Source organism: Rattus norvegicus, chromosome 11, assembly GCF_036323735.1.
Source record: "Rattus norvegicus strain BN/NHsdMcwi chromosome 11, GRCr8, whole genome shotgun sequence".
Lineage (NCBI taxonomy): Eukaryota > Metazoa > Chordata > Mammalia > Rodentia > Muridae > Rattus > Rattus norvegicus.
The window spans coordinates 66,847,863-66,869,187 of NC_086029.1; the positions used below are offsets into that span (position 1 = coordinate 66,847,863).

Below are 21,325 nucleotides of genomic sequence, written 5' to 3' on the forward strand. Positions count from 1 at the left end.
TTGGATTATGTGAGATCAGATGCTTAACCCTAAACCTGGACCTCAACCTCTGGTGGCAGCCCACATAAAAAGATGAGGAAGGAGAAACTTTTGCTTTTTGTCTGCTTGGTCTCATTCTCATGGGCAAGTTCACTTGTTCAGTTTCTGAGGCATTCACTCATTCACTGGTGTTAAGAACCTACATCCTTGAAAATACAATGTACACTGAAAAATCAGAAGTTTTCCAGAACTTACCTCAGATGCCCAGAACAGACTGAAACTGCTGAGGCATCAAGTCTCATGGATTGGACAATACAGAATCCTTGGCCTTTCCAACAGGAGGAAGTTATAATTGGACCACAGTCTGTAAGTCACCCTACTAAACCTCAAATGTATATGAGTTTAAGTTAAAACATATTTTTCACAAAATCTTTCCTCTATAACTTATTATCATATTATTATTATCATATTAATCAAATATAAAGCAAACGCCTCAGCTATTGCCAAAAAATTGGTAAGCATGATGTATTAGTGAGAATACCTTAAGAATTATAATTTATATAATTTATAAGAGCATAGGCAAAAGGTTATCTATAAGAACATGGGTTTCTTACTAGTGGATACACCAATAAAGAATGTCTCTCTTACTCATAGCAGACATTAACTACCTAGAGGCCTAGTGAACCTCTTTGCCTAGCTACCATAACTGTGTCTAGGTCCCAAGATGGAGCTCATGACTACTTCTCTGCCTTCCATGACAGGATGTTGACAAGTCCAAACTTGCAAAGCTTTTGTGCCTATAATAACAACTTCTATGAGTTCAGTGCTATAATGGTGATGTCATCTCTGAAAGATGTCCAACACCATTCCACTGTCTATTTGGCACTTATTATTTCTGCTTACTATCTCCTTCATGATGCCTCTAAGTCTTGGAGGAGTGATATGAAATTCCCATGTTTGTCTGAGCTCTCAACTGTCCCAATGCTCAGCCTTTTGACTAGTTATGGGCCTATGCAGTTACCGCTGATCAATGTGTAAAAAATCCCAGAAAATCTGACAGTAGCATCAGTTGCCAATAACTATATTTATAAACAAAATAATAATGAAAAAGAACAAAAGAGAGCAAGGTAGAGAGATAAAAGAAAGAATGGAAATAAAGGGTGGGAGAGAAGGTAGGAGAAGGGAAGGAAGGGATGAGAGAGGGAAGGAGGAAAGAGAAGAAGAAAAGAACTATGTGGATAGAAGAAAAGGATCAAAAGGAACATAATGAATATTAAAGAGAATAATAGGGATGAATAAGATAAAATAAATTGTATAGGAAAATGACACTATGAAATCCATTGTGGTGTATAATTAACATATTCTAATAAAATTTTGACTTTTAAAAATAATAATGCTTTTAATTTTAGTGCAACTTTCCCATCAGTTTACTTACTTATGAGTACTATGCTAATGACCTACTCTTCAACCTTTCTTAAGAAATTTCACTTACCTTTAAGATCAAGAAAATAGAGGTTCTTCTGAAAAGTACAAATAATTCATTTGTTCTTAAAATTACCATTTAAATATATTCCCCCAAGCAAGGACTTCTGAAAATTAGAGGATATTCAGTTACACAAAAGAAAATACTTCATAATGAGACTAAATACCTTCTTTTAATTCACCTATTATTTTAAAAAAACACTCTTTATAAAAGCATAAAACAAAATGATTGTGGAAGTTTCCCTTACAAAGAATTTTCATACTGTCAATGGTTATAGTACCTCTATTTTTCATAACACAATCCAAGAATCCTTCATGTATATCCAAATATATGAATTAAAAAGAGTCTAGCTAGCTCCAGAAAAAGAAGTGAATATTTGACTGGATGTACATCTGACTGCAGAATCAGCATGAGTTAGTTAAAGATAGTAAGCTTTTCTAAGTTTCTTTCTGCGATTATATCGGCAGTTTTTCTTTATCTCATGATAAAACACAAAGGATCAGAAGACATTCAAGCATCCCTCTTTGAGCTCTTCTTGTTCTTTGGCGTCTTTGGGTCTGTAGATTGTAATATGTTTATCTTGTACTTTGTGATTAATATCCACTTATAAGTATGTAATGTGAGAGCTCTTTCTGCGTCTGGGTTACCTCACTCATATTTCCTAGCTCCATCCATTTATTCATTCATTCATTTTATATCCTGATCACTGGCCACCCCTTGGACCCCTTCTCATAGAATTCCTCCCCCACCCCTTTTACCCTTCTCTCCTAAGAGGGTGGGGGTCCCAAGTATCTGAAGAGCTAGGTGCCTCCTCTCCCACTGAGGCCACATAAGTCAGCCCAGTTGGGAAAATGGAATTCATAAGCAGGCACTAGCTTTAGGGACAGCCCATACTCCAGTTGTTGGGGAAACACATGAAGACTGATCTGTACATCTGCTACATATATGCTGGGGCCCTCATACCAGCAGGGTTTGCTCTTTCGTTTATGGTTCAGTTTCTGGGAGCCCTCAATAGTCCAGGGTGGTTGACTCTATTGGTCTTCCTATGAAGTTCCCACCCTCTTCAGGAACCTCAATTCTTCTCCCAAGTCTTCCATAAGAGTCCCCGAGCTCTGTTCAATGTTAGGCTGTGGGCCTCTGCATCTCTTTCAGTCAGTTGCTGAGTAGAGCCTCTCAGAGGACAGCTTTTCTAGGCTACTGGATGCAAGCATAGCAGATTATGTTTAATAGTGCTTGCCCATGGGATTGGTCTCAAGTTAGGCTGATTAATGAGTGGTCATTTCCACAGCCACTGTTGCATCTTTGTCCCTACATTTCTCGTAGACAGGACAAATGTTTGGTTAAAAGTTTTGTGGATGTTTTAGTATCGTTATAAATTCACTGGGCATCCTGCCTGGCTGCAGGATGTGGCGTCCTCAGATTCCATAGCGCCATTGCATTGATTCCTGGGAATAGCTCCCATCTCAAGTCTTTAGCACATCCTAAATATAATCACACGACCCCCTAACCCCATTTGATGAGTTGCAAATTTCCATTCAGTACCATGGCCATCTGGTCTTATCATCTGTCTGTCCACACACCTGATTCTGACCACCTCCCATTCTCCTCCCATCCCCATCCACTCTCCAACCCAGTTGCCTCCCTTTATCTGCCTCTTATGACTATTTTATTATTGCTTCTACATGAAATTCAAGCATCCTCATTTGGGCCTTTCTTTCTGTTTAGCTTCTTTGGTCTGTGGACTATATAATGGGTATCCTGTACTTTATGGCTAATATCCACTTATCAGGGAATACAAACCATGTCCTTTGGGTTTGGGTTACTTCACTCAGGATGATATTTTGTATTTTCATCCATTTGCCTGCAAAATTCATGTTGCCCTTGTTTTTAATAGATGAATAGTATTCCATTATGTAAATGAAATACATTTTCTCTATCCATTATTTGATTGAAGGACAACTGGGTTGTTTTCAGTTTCTGACTACTACAAATAAAACTGCTATGAACATAGTAGAAAATGTGTCCTTGTGGTATGGTGAAGCATCTTTTAGGTATGTACCGAGGAGAAGTATAACTGGATCTTCAGGTAGAACTATTTGCAATTTTCTGAGAAAGTTACAGAACAGTTTCCATAGTGGCTGTACAAAGTTGCACTCTCGCAGTAATGGAGGACTGTTCCACTTACTCTGCATCCTCACCAGGTCTTAATGTCCCTCAAGGTTTTTTGTTCTTAATCATGCTGATAGATGTAAGATAGTATGTTTGGGTCATTTTTATTTGCATTTCCATGATGACTAAGGACATCGAACATTCCTTTATGTGATTCTCGGTTGTTTGAGATTCTGTTGAGAATTCTCTGTTTAACTCTGTACCCCACTTTCCTTTTTTCTTTCTTTTATTGGATATTTCTTTTATTTACATTTGAAATATTATCCCCTTTCTCGGTTTCCCCTCCAGAAACCCCCATCACATCCCCCACCACCTGCCTCCATGAGGGTGCTCCCACACCAAACCACACACTCCCTCTGCTTCCCCACCCTGGCATTCCCCTATACTGGGGCATCGAGCCTTTCCAGGACAAAGGGCCTCTCCTTCCATTGATGCCCGATGTTACATATGCAGCTGGAGCCATGGGTCGCTCCATGTGTACTCTTTGGTTGGTGGTTTATTCCCTGGGATCTTTGGAGTGTCTGGTTGGTTGATATTGTTGTTCTTCCTATGGGGTTGCAAACTTTCTCGGTTACCTCAGTCCTTTCTCTAACTCCTCCATTGGAGACTGTTCTCAGTCCAATGGTTGACTGAGAGAATCTACTTCATTTGTCAGGCTCTGGCAGAGCCTCTTAGGAGATAGCTATATGAGGCTCCTGTCAGCATGCACCTCTTGGCATCCCCAATAGTGACTGGTTTTGGTGACTGGATGTGGGATGGATCTCCACGTGTGGCAGTCTCTGGATGGCCTTTCCTCCAGTCTCTGCTCCACACTGTGTCTCTGTACTTCCTACTGTGAGCATTTTTTCCACGAGGAGAGGTTTAATGAGAGGAGAAGAGTAGAAAAGTGGAGAAAAGCCAGACATGAGCATGTGGATGGAAGGGATAGGGGATGGGGAGAGAAGGAACAGGAACGAAAAGGGCAGAAGGGCAGAGAAGAGTAAGATATAAGCAAAAGAGCTCCTGTGAGTATTTTGTTACCCCTTCTAAGAAGTACTGATGTATCTGTACTCTTGTCTTTTTTCTTCTTGAACTTCATTTTGCACCCCATTTTTAATTGGGTTATTTTGTTTGTTGGTATTTAAATTTTTGAGTTGATTATAAATTTTGGATATTATCCATTTATCAGATGTAGGGTTGGTAAAGATCATTTCCCAATCTGAAAGCTGATGTTTTGTCCTATTGACAGTGTACTTTGCTTTACAGAAACTTTCAGTTTCAAGAGGGTCACATTTATTAATTGCCTGTTGTCTGTCTGTGGAATTCATTTCCCTAACTGGGCTTCCTTGTCTGGCTGAAATGGAAGAGGGAAAAAATTCAAATAAAATAAAGTTTAGTTACAAAATAGAAAAGAGAAAAAATGAACAAAAGGATAAAGAATAGTTATTCCCATGCCTTCCTGTGCACATGCTCAATTTGGCATTACATATGCTAAAATTGGAAGGATACGGCAGATATTAGCATGGTCCTTGTGCAAGGCTGATTTGCAAATTCAGGAAGCATTCCATTTTTTTCAAATGAAGTAATTCTTCTGCAAGACATAAACCACCTTCTGTCAACATTATCCTGGCTTGCCCTTACAGCAAAACCGGTGAGGATCTGTCATAGAAATGTCAACTTGTCTTGAGCTTTCCTGCTAAGACAAATTAAGACTCTTCAGAAAAATAATCAAATAAGAAGGATGAAATTACTATAGAATTTTAGTGATAAAAGAGTATCAAGGGCACTGTTGGTAAGAGGTATGAGAACACTGAGTATCCATGCCAAATAATAAAACTGAATTCTGTGTGATGCCCATATGCACATTAAGGTGAATTAGAGTAAAGGCTTATCTGGTAAATCCTAGAAGGAAACAATGGACAAAAGCTCCATGATACTGGTTTTATCAATGATTCTTTTAGCGAGATACCACAGTAAAAATGAAATAATAGCTATCCCAATCAAACTAGTAGACCATAACAACTAAAACACATTTGCCCAAGAATGAAAGCAACCTGCAATTGTAAATGAATCTTAACATACTATTGGACAAACTGTACAAAATTAGCTGATATAAACTTAATATCAAGATAGATAAAAGTTCACCTAACTAAACAAGAAGCAAATTGCATGATTTAAAAAAATGGTCAAAGAATTTGGGTGAAGAAATAGCTAAAGAAGACATGTAAAATAGCCAATGTTGTACAGCATTATTAATCATCAGAGAAATAAAAAATTAGATAAATTGAGATACTAACTCCCATATATTAGCAAAGCTACTGAATAGGAGATAATTGATAACAATTATATCATTAATACATTATGGAGGAAGCAGAACCCTTACAGCTTTTGCTGGGAATGTAGTGCTGTTTGGAGGTTACTTTGGTTTCATTTCATTGCTATCATGAAATATTTTAACCAAATGGAGCTCAGGGAAGAAAAGGGCTCATTTGGGTTATCCTTACAGGTCACATTACATCACTGAGAGAGAAGCCAGGGCAGGGCAGGACTCCAGAAGGAATTCAGAGGCAGAAACCATAGAGGAATATTCCTTGTTGGCTTGTTTCTTCACAGGCTCTTTCTTAGAACCTTTTCATACAGCGCCTGACCACCTGTTGAAGGGATAGGGGTCACTTTGATCTTGACAATTCCTCATTGAGGTGTTCTTCTCAGAGGACTCCAATAGATGTGATAGCAACAACTGTGGTTTGTGTGCAAAAAACTTGGTCTATAATGCATTAGAAAAAGAGATGCCTAGATCATGGGAACACAGCATCAAAAGGTATTAATGCATTTTGCACATTACAGGATTACTTATTTGAAAAAAGTGGCATCCTATACAATATATAAGTTTTTGTGACTTGGATATTAGTTACATAAAATTAATTAAGTAGTATTACTATAGACTAAATGGTAAGACTGCTGTTCTTTGAACACACAGATGGGATTGAAAGACATAGGAGGTAAGAGGTAAGTGAAACCTAGGAAGACAAATAGTGTATGTTCTTGGATATGAAATCTAAAACAGTTTAAGTCATCAAAAGCAAGGAATACAGTGGTGCTTGTGAAGGCTTAGGTAGTGATAAAACGAGAACTGTTATCCAAAGGGAATATGTTTGCATTTATAAGATGAGCAAACCTTGAGAATATGACATACATTATGGATTTTAAAAGGTATTCATTGAGAAATTTGATTGTGAAACCAGCATATATATATGCATATATATATGAATTGAATATATTTAATGCGTATTTATACAATGTGTATATTCAATTTCTACTTTACAACTAGATATTTTGAAGTTAAGATAATAAGTCCTCTTAGGGTTCAAATGTCTAGGCTGTGTTGTCTCTGTGGCACAATCTTGAATGAACAGAAGTCACCGGGGTTCTTATTTGTGTTCAGTGAATGATTCATTATTGATGTGCTTGGATGAGCAAAAGCCACCTTTTTACATTTGACAAAGAGCATTTGGCTCAATACCTGGCACAGAAAATGATGTCCTAAATATAAGTGTTTATCCAGAAGATATACCAATGAAATAGCAAGACAGAGAGAAAACAAATGTAATACCATGGCACAGCATGTTCATGGAGGTTAGAGGACAATTTTCAGGTGTTAGTTCTTCCTTTCTGCCATGTGGGACAATCTTGGGAACAGGTGTTTTTCCCAACTGAGTCTTTGTGCTTGCCCTTAAACAATTTTTTCACCAAATCCACTCTGTGCTGTAAAATATTCTGAGATGAAACATGCATGTAGACACCTGTATGTTGTGCAGTTCCATGACTGTTGAACTATAATTTTTTTTACTAATTCGAGCAAAGGTTTTTAATAATAAGTGTTTGTTAAAAATAAATATTATGATAACAATAGTGAGATGCTCTTCTGTAGCACATATTATGAAATAAAACATTGGGATATTAGGTATCTGGGTAGAGGTAGCTGTGTGTGTGTGTATATGTGTGTGTATACTTACATATACATAAATATACGGGTAATAAATGGAAAATGAACATGGAAAGAATTTGTGATCAATATAACAAGTCTCATTAGAACTGAGCTTTAAAATTTTGAAGAATTTGCAGAAGGATTTCATTATATTTTGAGTCTGGTTTTGCAGTTGTTCTAGCTAATTCACTGTCCTAATTTCTTGTGAGTGCTGGGATTACAGACATTTGCTACCACACTAGGCAGGTTTTATTTCTTAATACAATATCACATTTTGTCACAGAGAAACTTTATAATTCTCAGAGATGATCAAAACAGTTGGTTCTATGGGAACTCACTTTGAATTTTCTGTCTCTGCCTTTAATTTGATCTCCTTTAGATACGTTTCCTTTTTTCTTTTTCTTTTTCTTTTTTTTTTTTTTTTTTTTTCGGAGCTGGGGACCGAACCCAGGGCCTTGCACTTGCTAGGCAAGCCCTCTACCACTGAGCTAAATCCCCAACCCTAGATACGTTTCCTAATGGTGTTGTTCTCAGAGACTCCTAGAGCATAGGAGATTGTGGATTAAGTAGAGATAAGTTTTGTCACCTGAAAATATATAATATTTGAAATATTTGGGGTTCAAATGATTTTTTTTTCTGAGAAGCCATTGGAATTGTCACAGGAGATAGCAAGAATGAATTCTAATTGTGAGACTATGTGATTTTCCAAGTTGATTTAGTGATATGAATTATCTCCTTTTGTGGTCCATGTGACTCTGCAAACAACACAGATTATGGATCTTGCCTTTGGTTGCTCATTAGAGGTTAAGCCATTATTGCTGAAGACACCATACACTTAGGTCAAAGAATCTGAAGTCTATTCTGAAAGCTTCCACCATTAAGTCTAGCTTTCATGATACTAGAAAATCCTATGCAGCCTGCCAACGGAGGGAAGAAAATTATAATCCTACCCAGCTGTGAAATAATTACCAGCATTGTAAGATGTCTGCAAGGGTGTGGTAAGTGGCTCATATGTTAGTGGTAATGACCAGCTATCTAATTGGACCCAAGGCTTAGTCAATGGGCGGGGAGCCATAATTAATAGAAAACTGGCCAACATCCCCTGGCTAGTGGGGGTCATGGTCAAATAGAATCTATTGTCATTTCAATGCAATAGCAAATTATATATATATATATATATATATATATATATATATATATATATATATATATATATATATATATATATATAGTATACCCAGGTGGGGAATGTCCTGAATGGCCATTTCTTCAGTCTCTGCTCCAAACTTTGTATTTCCTCCTATGAATATTTTTGCTCCCCCTTTTAAGAAGGGCTGAAGCATCCTCATTTTGATCATCCTTCTTGAGCTTCCTGTGGTCTGTGGATTGTATCTTGGGTAATTCAAGCTTTTGGGCTAATATCCATTTATCAGTAAGTACATACCATGTGTGTTTAATTGTCATTCGGTTACTTCACTGAGGATGATATTTTCTAGTTCCATCCATTTGCCTACGGATTTCATGAATTCATTGTTTTTGTTAGATGAGTAGTACTCCATTGTATAGATGTACCACATTTTCTGTATCCATTCCTGTGTTGAAGTATATCTGAGTTATTTCCAGCTTCTGGCTATTATAAATAAGGCTGCTAAAATCATAGTAGAGCACGTATCCTTGTTGTATGTTAGAGCATAATGTAGGAATATGCTCAGGGGAGGTAAAGCTGGGTCCTAAGGTAGTGCGATGTCCAATTTTCTGAGGAACCTCCAGAATGATTTCCAGAGTGGTTGTACCAGTTTGCAAAACCACCAATAATGGAGGAGTGTTCTTCTTTCTCCACATCCTTGCCAGCATCTGTTGTCACCTGAGTTTTTAATCTTAGCCATTCTGACTGGTGTGAGGTGGAATCTCAGGGTTGTTCTGATTTGCATTTCCCTGGTGACTAAGGATGTTGAGAATTTCTTTAGGTATTTCTCAGCCATTCGATATTCCTCGGCTGAGGATTCTTTATATCTGTAAACCCCTGTTTAAATAGGGTTATTTGACACTCTAGAGTCTAACTTTTTGAGTTCTTTGTATATTTTGGACATATTATATTACCACTCTATCAGATGTAGGATTGGTAAAGATCTTTTCCCAATCTGTTGGTTGCCATTTTGTCCTAATGACCATGTCCTTAGCTTTACAGAAGCTTTGCAATTTTATGAGGTCCCATTTGTTGATTCTTGATCTTAGAACATAAGCCTTTGGTGTTTGTTCAAGAAATTTTCCCCAGTGCCCATGTGTTTGGGACGCTTCCCCACTTTTTCTTCTATTAGTTTGAGTGTATCTGGTTTGATGTGGAGGTCCTTGATTCACTTGGACTTGAGCACTGTACAGAGCAATAAGAATGGATCAATTTGTATTCTTCTACATGTTGACCTCTAGTAGAACCAGCACCATTCGTTGAAAATGCTACCTTTTTTCAACTGGCTGGTTTTAGCTGCTTTGTCAAAAAATCAACCAAGTAGAAAGAAAGGGGGCTATACAAAATATCAAGTGAGCATAGGTGTCCGGGTTCATTTCTGGGTCTTGAATTATATTGCATTGATCTATCTGCCTATCTCTATACCAATATTATAGAGATTTTATCCCTATTTCTCTGTTATATTGCTTGAGGTCAGTGTTGGTGATTTCCCCCTGAAGTGCTTTTATTGTTGAGGATAGTTTTCACTATCTTGAGTTTTTTATTATTCCAAATGAATTTGCAAATTGCTCTTCCTAACTCTATGAAGAATTAAGTTGGAATTTTGATGGGGATTGCATTGAATCTATAGATTGCTTTTGGCAAAATGGCCATTTTTACTATTAATCCAGCCAATCCATGAGCATAGGAGGTCTTTCCATCTTCTAAGATCTTCTTCAATTTCTTTCTTCAGAGACTTGAAGTTCTTGTAATACAGATCTTTCACTTGCTTGGTTAAAGTCACTCTGAGGTATCTTTTATTATTTGGGGCTATTGTGAATGGTGTCATTTCCCTGATTTCTTTCTCAACCTGTTCAGCATTTTAGTAGAGGAAGGCTACTGATTTGTTTGGGTTAATTTTATACCAAGCCACTTTGCTGAAGTTGTTTATGAGGCTTAGTAGTTCTCTGGTAGAACTCTTGGGGTCACTTAAGTATACTATCATATCATCTTCAAGTAATGATATTTTGACTTCATTCTTTCCAATATTTATCCCTTTGACCTCCTTTTGTTGTCTGATTGCTGTGGTTAGAACTTCAAGTACTATATTGAATAAGCAGGGAGTGAGTGGGCAGCCTCGTCTAGTCACTAATTTTAATGGGATTGATTCAAGTTTCTCTCCATTTAGTTTAATGTTGGCTACTGGTTTGCCGTATATTGCCTTTACTATATTTAGGTATGGACTTTGAATTCATGATCTTTCCTTTTTATCACAAAGGGGTCTTGAATTTTGTCAAATGCTTTTTCAGTATCTAATGAAATGATCATGAGTTTTCCCCCTTTGAGTTTGTTTACATAGTAGATTACGTCGATGGATTTCCGTATATTGAACCATCCCTGCATCCTTGGGATGAAGCCTACATACTCACGATAGATGGCTATTTGGATTTGTTCTTGGATTTGGTTTGCAAGAAATCAACCGAGTAGATAGAAATAGGACTATACAAAGAATCAACAAAACTGAGAGCTGGTTATTTGAGAAAATCCACAAGATAGATAAATCCTTAACCAGACTAATCAGAGGCCACAGAGAGTGTATCCACATTAACAAAATCAAAATTGAAAAGGGAAACAACTACAGAATCTGAGGAAATTTAAAAAATCATCAGATCCTATTACAAAGCCTATATTCAACAAAACTGTAAAATCTGGATGAAAAGAACAATTTTCTAGACAGATATCACATCACAAAGCTAAATCACGGTCAGATAAACCATCTAAGCAACCCCATATCTCCTAAAGAAATAGAAGCAGTTATTAAAACTATCCCAGCCAATAAGAGCCCAGGACCAGATAGGTTTAGTGCAGAATTCTCTCAGACCTTTATAGATGACCTCATAACAATACTGTTCAAATATCCACAAAATAGAAGCAAAAGGATCACTACCAAATTTCTTCTATGAAGCCACAATTTTGCTTATTCCTAAACCACACAAAGACCCAGCAAGGAAAGAAAAATTCAAATCAATTTCCCTCATGAATATCGACAGAAAAAAGTTTTTAATTGTATATTTGTACATGTACATATGTATGTATATAAATACAGCTACACATATGTGTTACAATAATAAGCAGAGATAAGACACACACAAACACACATACACATAGCAACATAACATGACAAAAATTTGAGGGAATGGACTTCTGAGTGGCTGGAGAGTGGAAATGAAAGACAGAAAATGATATAAACTATCTTTTTATGAACATTTATTAAAACAAAAAAATTAAACAAAATAAAGGCACTATTGAGTGTGCGATGATGTCATTTCTTGGGTGAAGGCAGCTACAAGATAGAACAAGGTCTGTCATTGGACAATGAGGAAGGATGGGCAGGAGAAATGCTTTTAGAGGGGAGACTGTATCGGGAGAAGGAGAGAAGCAGCTGAGAGAACATTGAGGTGGATGTTAAGATTCCTCTCTGCACATTTACAGGTTGTTATGAATATTCTTAAGGGATGGATTGGTACAGGACTTTGTATGTCTAGATGAGCAACTTATACATTATCAAGTGGATCAGAGGTTATTGTGTTGTGTGTTCTCTCATGTGGCGATTTAAGTTCAAGAGAGTATGTGGTGTCTGGAGACATGTGTATGTCTGGCGTGGTGGCAACCTGCCTTGGGAACTAGATGGGTAGAGAGATTGTTGCCATGCTCAGAGAAAAGCCATTGGCAGCGTGATCTGGGATAGAGAAAATCGAGTGAGAGGCTTTGCAGACTGAGATGAAGATATCTACCGGATATCTTGGGGCACTATGGTTCCAGATCTAGTGTGGGATAAAAGACATTATATTTTATGTAATTTTATAGCAACAACTGAGAGTTTACAGCACTTTAAACCTCATGGATTACCTCTTGTCAGGAGTAATGTAATACTGAAACATGTTCAGTTCTTGGTCCACAAGTAGTGGATACTGTCTTAATTATGCTTTCTGTTACTATATTAAGTACTTCGACAAGAACAACTTAAGGGAAAAGGGTTAATTTACTTTGTACCTGAGGTTACAATTCATATCTGCACAGACTTTAAAGAGCTTGTTATATCCATAGTCAAAAGTAGAGAGATTACATGGACTCTTTGGCTTACACCTATTTTTCCACTTTTACAAGTTCAGGATCTCCAAGCTGGCAGTGATACCAACCACAGTCAGTGTGGTCCTGCCTCAATTAGTATAATCAGCGTTATCTCTCACAGACATGCTCACATAACATCCAGATCTAGACAATTCTTCATTGTGACTCCATGTCCAAGTGATTTTAGATTGTATTGATTGGTATTTAAAAGAAACCTTCACTGATATCAAATCTCACATACATGAAAATTAAATATTGACATATCAACACATCCACTTTTCATAAATTATTTTACTACCCATGCCTAAAGTTTTCCATGCTTGAAAACAAAGATCTTTGCTGTAGATTCTCCTTTGCAGGACTACCACTAGATAAATATTAAACTCTCCATCAAGCATCATGAAGAGTATTAAAAAATAGGTCTTTGCTTATCAAAGAGTAGAAATGAACTGAAAGAATTGTTTTAAAATAAGTCTGTCTATATAATAAGAAACCTTAACTGAGTATTTGGGAAATATATACTAATGGCATCTATAACATGGGACTTTCTTCTTCTGAAACTTTGTAAGTAAATAAATGCGAAGTCATTATCCTGGAAAAATTGAATCTGAATATACCCAGCTTGGGTTGAAGATGGAGACAGCCTTCTTATTTTTTTTTAAGGATTCCCTGGGCAATTGCTATGACCACTCTCATTTTTGAAACAGAATTTTGACAAATATCCTCCAGGGCAATGTTCTTAGCCCAGAGCTCATAGTGAGCATTGTAGGTCATTATATACTAAAAAAGAATGGAGTAGTTTATCTTAGCACCTGTTTTCCAGAAAGCATAGTAATTGAAATAACCATACTAACAATTATTTAATGCATTCTCTTTGCCAAGGTCTGAACTGGGAGCTTGGATATGTCTTACATTGTTTCCATGATTTTTCTTTTGTTATATGAGAATGCTCAGATGAGAGATTAAGAAACATCATTAAGGGGATGGCACATGTAGGAGGCATGAGAGACTGTGAGGCCTGGAGTGTGAACATCAGAGGCATGCGTGTCATGTCTGCACACAGGCAAACATACGCTACAAATGCAATGGCTCTCCCCATTGTCATTTACAGATTAATTCCCTCTGATGTGATTCTAGAATTATCTGGAAGAATAAAAGTATTAGATTGTCAAGAATTTTTTTAAATAAAAAAATCATGAAAGAATAAAAAAAAAGAAACATCATTAAGGGAATGTAGGGTGATATCATGAATCACATACATAAATCTGTAAATTTCATTTTTTATTTCTGTTATCCAAGATTTCAATGCTTTATCTCCAAAATTTTTAATATAAATTATCAGTTATTTAGTAGTCTAATGAGGTTATATAATGAGTAATGAGGTCTTATAGTGTTTACTATTTATTAGCGTAAGCCAGTTATCATCTCTTTGATTTACATCAATTACACATATTTACTATACTCTCCATAGCAAATAGGTAAACAGACACCCCATGGTCTCTGTTCTACATTAGGACACTGAGGCCAGAGGGGTGAAGAGACCTGTTCAGGTCTAGCTAGTGTCCTCTCTTTAAAGCAACAAAGAACTATGCTTCTTCTTTCATTTATTACCTAACTATCTCAGTTTGTCGCTTCTGTTTCACTTTCATTGATAATGTCTATGTGACATTTTTGTGAACTCAACACTCTCTGTAAACATGTATTAAGAGAATTTTAGTGAAGGATTGTCTGATTCAGGTTGACAAGTAAGCGTATTTGTGTGTGTGTGTGTGTGTGTAGGTAGGGGTAACCTAATTATGTTATTTGTGATGGAAAGCCCCTCCCAATGTGGATGACACCATTCCCTGGATAGGCTTTTCTGAACTATATAGAAGTGGATGAAACAAGCTTCACACCAGCATAGTGATTTTATTAAGAATGTCCCCCATAGGCTCATATATTTGGATGCTTAGTTGCCAGGGAGTAGCGCTATTTGAGAAGTATTAGTGTGCCCTTGATGGACAAACAGCATGAATGCATTGGTTCTTTGCCTCCTGCTCTTGACTATAGTTGTGATTTGACCAATTTGACTAATTGTCTTAAGTTTTTGCCACAGTGACTTCTCCAGTATGATTATACAGTAACCTGCAACTTGGAGACAGTTTGTTTAAAACAGATATTTAGAAGTTTGTATATGGCTAAATCATGAAATTATTTACTGATTTTCCCCTTTACTTACAACATTTAAAAAGCAATTTCTAGAGGCTAGACATATTGCTTGGTAAGTAAAATACTTGTTGTTCAAGCATCAGAACCTGAGTTTGGATTCCTAGCACCTATAGACATCTGGACACCAAGCACTAGAACTCAGAGATAAGCAGATATTTGGAACTCAATTTCAGGGAGAAAATCAATGAAGATTTTCAGGTTCGATCTTAAGTTCTATCTCAAAAACTAAGGTAAGCAATTGAGAAGACACTGGTATTATTTCATACACATGTGCATAAGCAACTACATACATATGCACACACCAACACAAACATATACAAATACACACCACACAAATATGCAAACATGTACATGTGTACAAAGGAAAGTCCACATTTTATAGATAAATGTTCATAATTTTAGTTCCTAAAGCTTTTTTTATTTATCTACTGCTTGAAATACATCATTCAGAAAATGTGAGATGGGATCTTGCTTGTACAAAATTATACATATTTTATCATTAATTTATTAAACAGGATTTTTCTTCCTGGTTTGTGATGGGTTCTTTATTAAATACTGAAGTCTTTTATTATATTCCTTCATTTCATCTTAAAGTCTCTATTTATATGATTATAGGTACTGTAAGGATTTCAAGTATTGTAGAATATGTAGGTGTCTTGCTAATGTTCAGCCGGGGCCAATAGTCTCTTCTAAGAAAAGGAAAGAGTAAAAGGTAGTTATAAAAAATATTTATCTGTGTATTGTGGCAAGGACTTTAATCCCAGCATTCAGTTCAGTATGGTAAAGTGAGATCCAAGAAAATCAGGACTACATAGTGAAAGCCTGTCTTAACAAAACAAAATGCATCAATCAACAACAACAGCAAAAATGACAACAAAAACAACAAAGCAGCACCAGAAGACATGGATTAACATTGTTTAAAATGTGGGCTACATATCTCTGAATACTCCTTCAGGCATGGATTCAAATGAGCACATAGTGTCTGTACAGAAAGAAATGTTCAGAGGTCTATAATGATGTAGACTCCTAATAATGCACAGAATTGATTTTGTTTCTCAGGACCAATTCATCTGTGAAAGCTAATTTAAGAAATATTAAAAAAATGTTGGTTTTTCAAACATTAATGTGTACAAAGTCATAATAAATTCTCAATACAGTCTTGTCATTAAACTGAGGTACAATAGTCATGTAATTAACCATGATTAACTTGATTCACACTTTGAGTTAGGTTATAAATATTTTTGTTATGCCTAGAAAAATCATGTTATCTTTTCAAATATTGATTGAGCACATATTATGGTAAGTGCTGGGAATTAAAAGATGAATGGATCATGGCTCCTGCTTTCTGCAAATTCAGATTCTGAAGCTGTTAAAATATGTCAATAATAATCATAGCACACTCTGTTTAAATAGTAATAATGGATCACCCTATCTTGAGTTAAGAGAAAGTTAGAGGTGTTAGAGAGCTCTCAGCAGTAATGTTGGCATGAAATGTAATAAAATTCTACAGAAAACAGAGGCATGTGACAGTGTATTACACACTTGAAAACAAGCTTCAAAACTATAATATTTTCCAAGCTTAATATCATATACTATGCTTTTAATATTCAGTAAAAATATACTCTTCAGCAAAATTTATATCAGAAACCAACACAATTGTCAATCCTTATTTTCTCTATTTTAAACCTTACTCAGATTTTAGTAGCATTTCAATTTTTTTTGTCATTTTATAATACTTGAATCTTTTAGATGACAATTCATAACACAGAAATAATATTGTACTAATTGCTCTCCTATTTGTTATAGAGACCTGTAAGTCACACATTAGAGACCATCAATATTTGGAATATTGTTTTTCTCCATCAATTTTATTCTCTCTACTTAATCATAAAGGGACTGGAAATATGTCTGTGTACTTTGAACCTGAACAATTAAAACTTTTTAACCAAAAAACTAAATTCCACAAGCTAGAACCTAATGGGCCTCTACCTGTCTAACATTGTAGTCTAGGCTGAAGGTAAAAATAATTACTGAAAATGAGAACAAAAAGACTGAATAAGAACTCTTTCCCTTCTGGCCTTAATTAGACCACAGGAGTGTGCTGATGAAACATACACAAATGTCCTCTATGCAATTTGCCTCCAATGGATAAATCAATATTCTATTAAGACTGTAACATTTTAAGTCAAAATTTCTTGTTAAAAATGTTCTTTCCTTTTTTCGTGTGTATGTGTATTCTATGTGTGTATGCCCCTTTGTATATATATCGAAGCACCTGTGTGTACATGTGCATAAGTGCATATGTGTGTGTGCATGTGTGTGTGTGTGTATGTGTGTATGCATATGAAGGCTTGGATTTGACCAAATCCATCATCTCCTTGATGGATTGTTTTTCCTTCCTATTCTTTGTAAACTCAGTCTCAAGCAAACCCAGAATTTGATGATGTAGTTAGTCTCAATAGGGAGACATTACTAGTTAGTCTCTGGGGCTCCAAACTCTGGTCCCCTTGTTTATGAGGCAAGAACTTAAACTGCTGAGCCAGTGCCCATTAAAAAAGTATTAATGACTCCATTGATGCCTCTAATTATCACAATGCAAAACTTCCAAATAGAACAGAACATTCAAAAGTCAAGAAAAAAGACCATTCACTGTTGCTAAGTAACAAGGGTTAGCTTATAGTTTTAGTTCCACAAACTGACCTTTGAATACACTCATTGATAGAATCAACAGTGAAGGTGGACTTATGTGATGGTATAAATACAAGTGAGTATCCTCAAGCAATATTCTGTCCTAAACATCTACAGGGTGATTGGTTGTGATAAGTACATGCAGTGCACAGTACAAATGTTGACACAAGAAATTCATAGCGTACCGTGGGGGGGGGGTTGTTTGTTTGGACTTTTGGGTTTTGTTTGTTTGTTTAATTTTGAGTAAGAGTTCCATTAAGTAACTCATGCCAATTTGAACTTGTGATTTTCCTTCTTCAGTTTCCCATGTGTTTGGTCTTCATAACGATCACTTTTATTAGTAAGTCTGCTTATTATCAGATGATAAGGGTTTCCTTTCTGGACACACGTGTTTTATTCTCTTCCCAACCAAGTTCTATAAATGACAGATTTCTCAGGTTGGCCTGACCTACTCTAGTCTGCTTGAATTCTCTATTGCCTTTTGGTGATTATAATACACTGACTGTGGTATTTGATACTTCCACAGTAAAATGTTATTTTGCTTTTGATTTGTTTTCCCGTTCATGTAAGAATTTAAACACAGGTGCCTCTGATGCAGTAAGCAAGATATTTCTAAAAGCAGACAGCATGGGTAACATTTGAAAGGTCATGTCATACTCTAAGTGAAGAAGCAGGGGGATATCAATCTCCAACTCCCAACTGACTTCCTAAAAATGAACTACTTTTGAGAAACATTCTCCTGTATCCCATACTGACCAGCAACTTGACTTCCTAAAACTTGTTGTTGTTGCTGCTGTTGTTATTATTATTATTATTATTATTATTATTATTATTATTATGAAACATCGGCCTTATATCCCAGGCTGGTGTGCAACTTATTGTGTAGTTGTATAGTTAAAAATGATCATTAATGCCTGACTCTGCCTCCTGAGTACTGGGACTACAACAACATGTGATACCACACCTGGTTTTATGTGATACTGAGGATTGAACTGGAGACCTAGTATATGATAAACAAGTTCTCTGAAAATTAAGAAGTTATACATATATGTATTTGTCTATGTGCATGTATATGTTTGTATGTGTATATGTATAGAATGTGTATATATGTATTATATATGATTATATATTAATGTATATAGGATTACACTTATAGGAATATACATTCTCAATACATATACACACATAGATTGACAAATCTATATATAGAGATTTTATATAGAGAGATTATATATGTTTATACACACACACACACACACACACACACACACACACACACCAGATCACTTTCTTCCTTTTATTCCCTTTAAAAAAGTAGGGTCTTACAATATTGTGAAGCCGCAAATTCAGCTATAAATGAGGTCAGTTTTCTACTCCTAGTCCTCATGCTTTCAATTCCCACCATGTTATACCTCTTCAAAAGTAACTTAAATATACTAAATCCTTGTAAACATAAGATCATAAGGTGCTTTGGGGATATGGAGCTAGGCTAGGAGAGTAAGTATCAGGCTTCTAAGGTGGGATTTGAGTAAAGAAGAAACACAAACTCATAGTAAACCCATTCTCCTTTTTGCTGAATCTTTTCTGTAGGAATGAATAGAGTTAGTCATCATAAAGTCCAGACAACGATGTGCCAAAATACCCCTACAATGATTTACACACAATACAATACCCCTAGTGATCTCAATGGAATATTAAATGATTATTGAAAATCAAAGTTTTAATACTTTTTCCATTGCTAAAATCAGGCGGGCAGGTCATATATCAATCATGTGCTTTCTTAGAAACTCTGTTTTAAAGTAGGAACATGTCAACATCTCAGTGTAGGAGTACCATGGTACTTTCTCTAGGATTGTGTACTAACACAATCCTAGATTGTGATACATGGACAGTGCTCTCAATATATTCATAATATCATTAGGAAAGCACACTCCAAAATTAAGAGAATACCTTTGGAAAAAAAAGTACCTGAAAAAGTGAAAGTAATGAGTTTTGGTCCCTAGAGGGTCATTTGCATAACATCTCTTGATAAATTGTCTCCGTTTTACTTGGAATAAGAGAACCCCAAGAACAGGCTGTTATGAACATCCCCTAGCTTCATGTTACTTCTAATTGTTTTCTCTTCCTGGAAAGTCCTCTGAGAGATTATTTTAGAAGCTGACTGCTAAATATGCTTAAGCCTCATGAAGACTGAAAGCAAAAACTATTACTTGTCTACATAGCTGTTCCTCCATCCTCACTCCCTCTCATTTTCTATGCTTTCTGCTTCTGCATGTAGATTCCTCCTCATGCAAGACTCCCTGGAATCATTCTAGGTAAAGCAGCCAATTGAGTCTTTTCCAGTGGCTTATCAATAAATGAAAGCAAAGAATCAGAAATCAACATCACCCTCTCCACAAGGAAAACTAAAGAGGATTCTAGACACTAGGAAAAAATATAATTAACACTCTAAGTTTATTATCACCAGGTTTTGCTATTCTATTTTCTTTGAATTAAAATATCCCCATCTTGAAGGAGGTGTCAGTTCATAAGATTCATCAAGTGAAAGAGACTTATCAGGCTTACTAAATTACAAGAGGCAAGAAGGAGTAAATTCAGGTTAGAACTGTGCTGTGGAGCCCCTCCTGGGATGCAATAATGTAAAGCTTTGGGAAGACTCAAATAGTGAACATGGAGGAAGACTAAGGCAGACATTATAGAAGATACTCCTAAGGCCTAATCTTTAATACAGAGGGAAGAAAATAGCATAATTTGTCACACAGACAGGGACAGTGGTTTTGCTGAGCCAAATCACTGGGCGTGGCCTTAATCTGGTAGGAGAAATTTCTGACAGATTTGTATGACATAGATCAACATGTACGTCAGGTTTATAAAGGGCTAAAACAACCAAAGGTGCATAAGAGAAAGCCAAATCACTTAGAAAGACTTGTTCAGTCAGTTGAGAGCAATGGTGGCAAGGTTTTGATTGAGATTGTGTTCCTAGACAACATATTAATGAAGAGACAATTGCTATGTTAGTTAATATCTGGAACATATTATTAAAGCTTGAGCAACTGTACATGAAGACAATGATAAAATTGTGCGGATGGAAAGGAATTCGTTTGTTTTAGGGATTAGTAATCACTCCAGAGTACATGCCTATTTCTTCCCTGAAATGGAGTATGCATACTTGTGGCAGATATTTTTTTCCTAGTCCATATTCCTTTTAGCATCTAAGAATGATTGATGGACAGGTAATCACCACACATTAGCTACATTCCATCAAATCCTAGGAGGCAGTTCTAGAAGCAGACCTGGCAGGCAGAACATAACCTTAGTCCTCCTTGTCCTTTAATCAGGTGGAACAGTATAGGCCCACTTTAATAGAGTACTATAGAGAGTGAAGAAATGCAGGGCAGTGCCACAGCAACCGTAGTGACATATCAAAGGGGAGCAGATGACTCATGGACAGTAGCTGTTGATTATGGAAACTAGATGGGGTAGTGCCTATGAGCCATTAATGGCATATTTCACTACAATATTAAACTTGATAATG

General features: G+C 36.3%; 1 non-coding gene across 1 annotated transcript; it reads left to right on the forward strand.

Moving 5' to 3' along the window:
• Positions 1-5,081: 5,081 nt before the first annotated feature.
• Positions 5,082-5,184, forward strand: LOC120095820 (U6 spliceosomal RNA). Its single transcript, XR_005491584.1, has one exon. It is a non-coding gene; the product is annotated as a U6 spliceosomal RNA (small nuclear RNA).
• Positions 5,185-21,325: the final 16,141 nt, after the last annotated feature.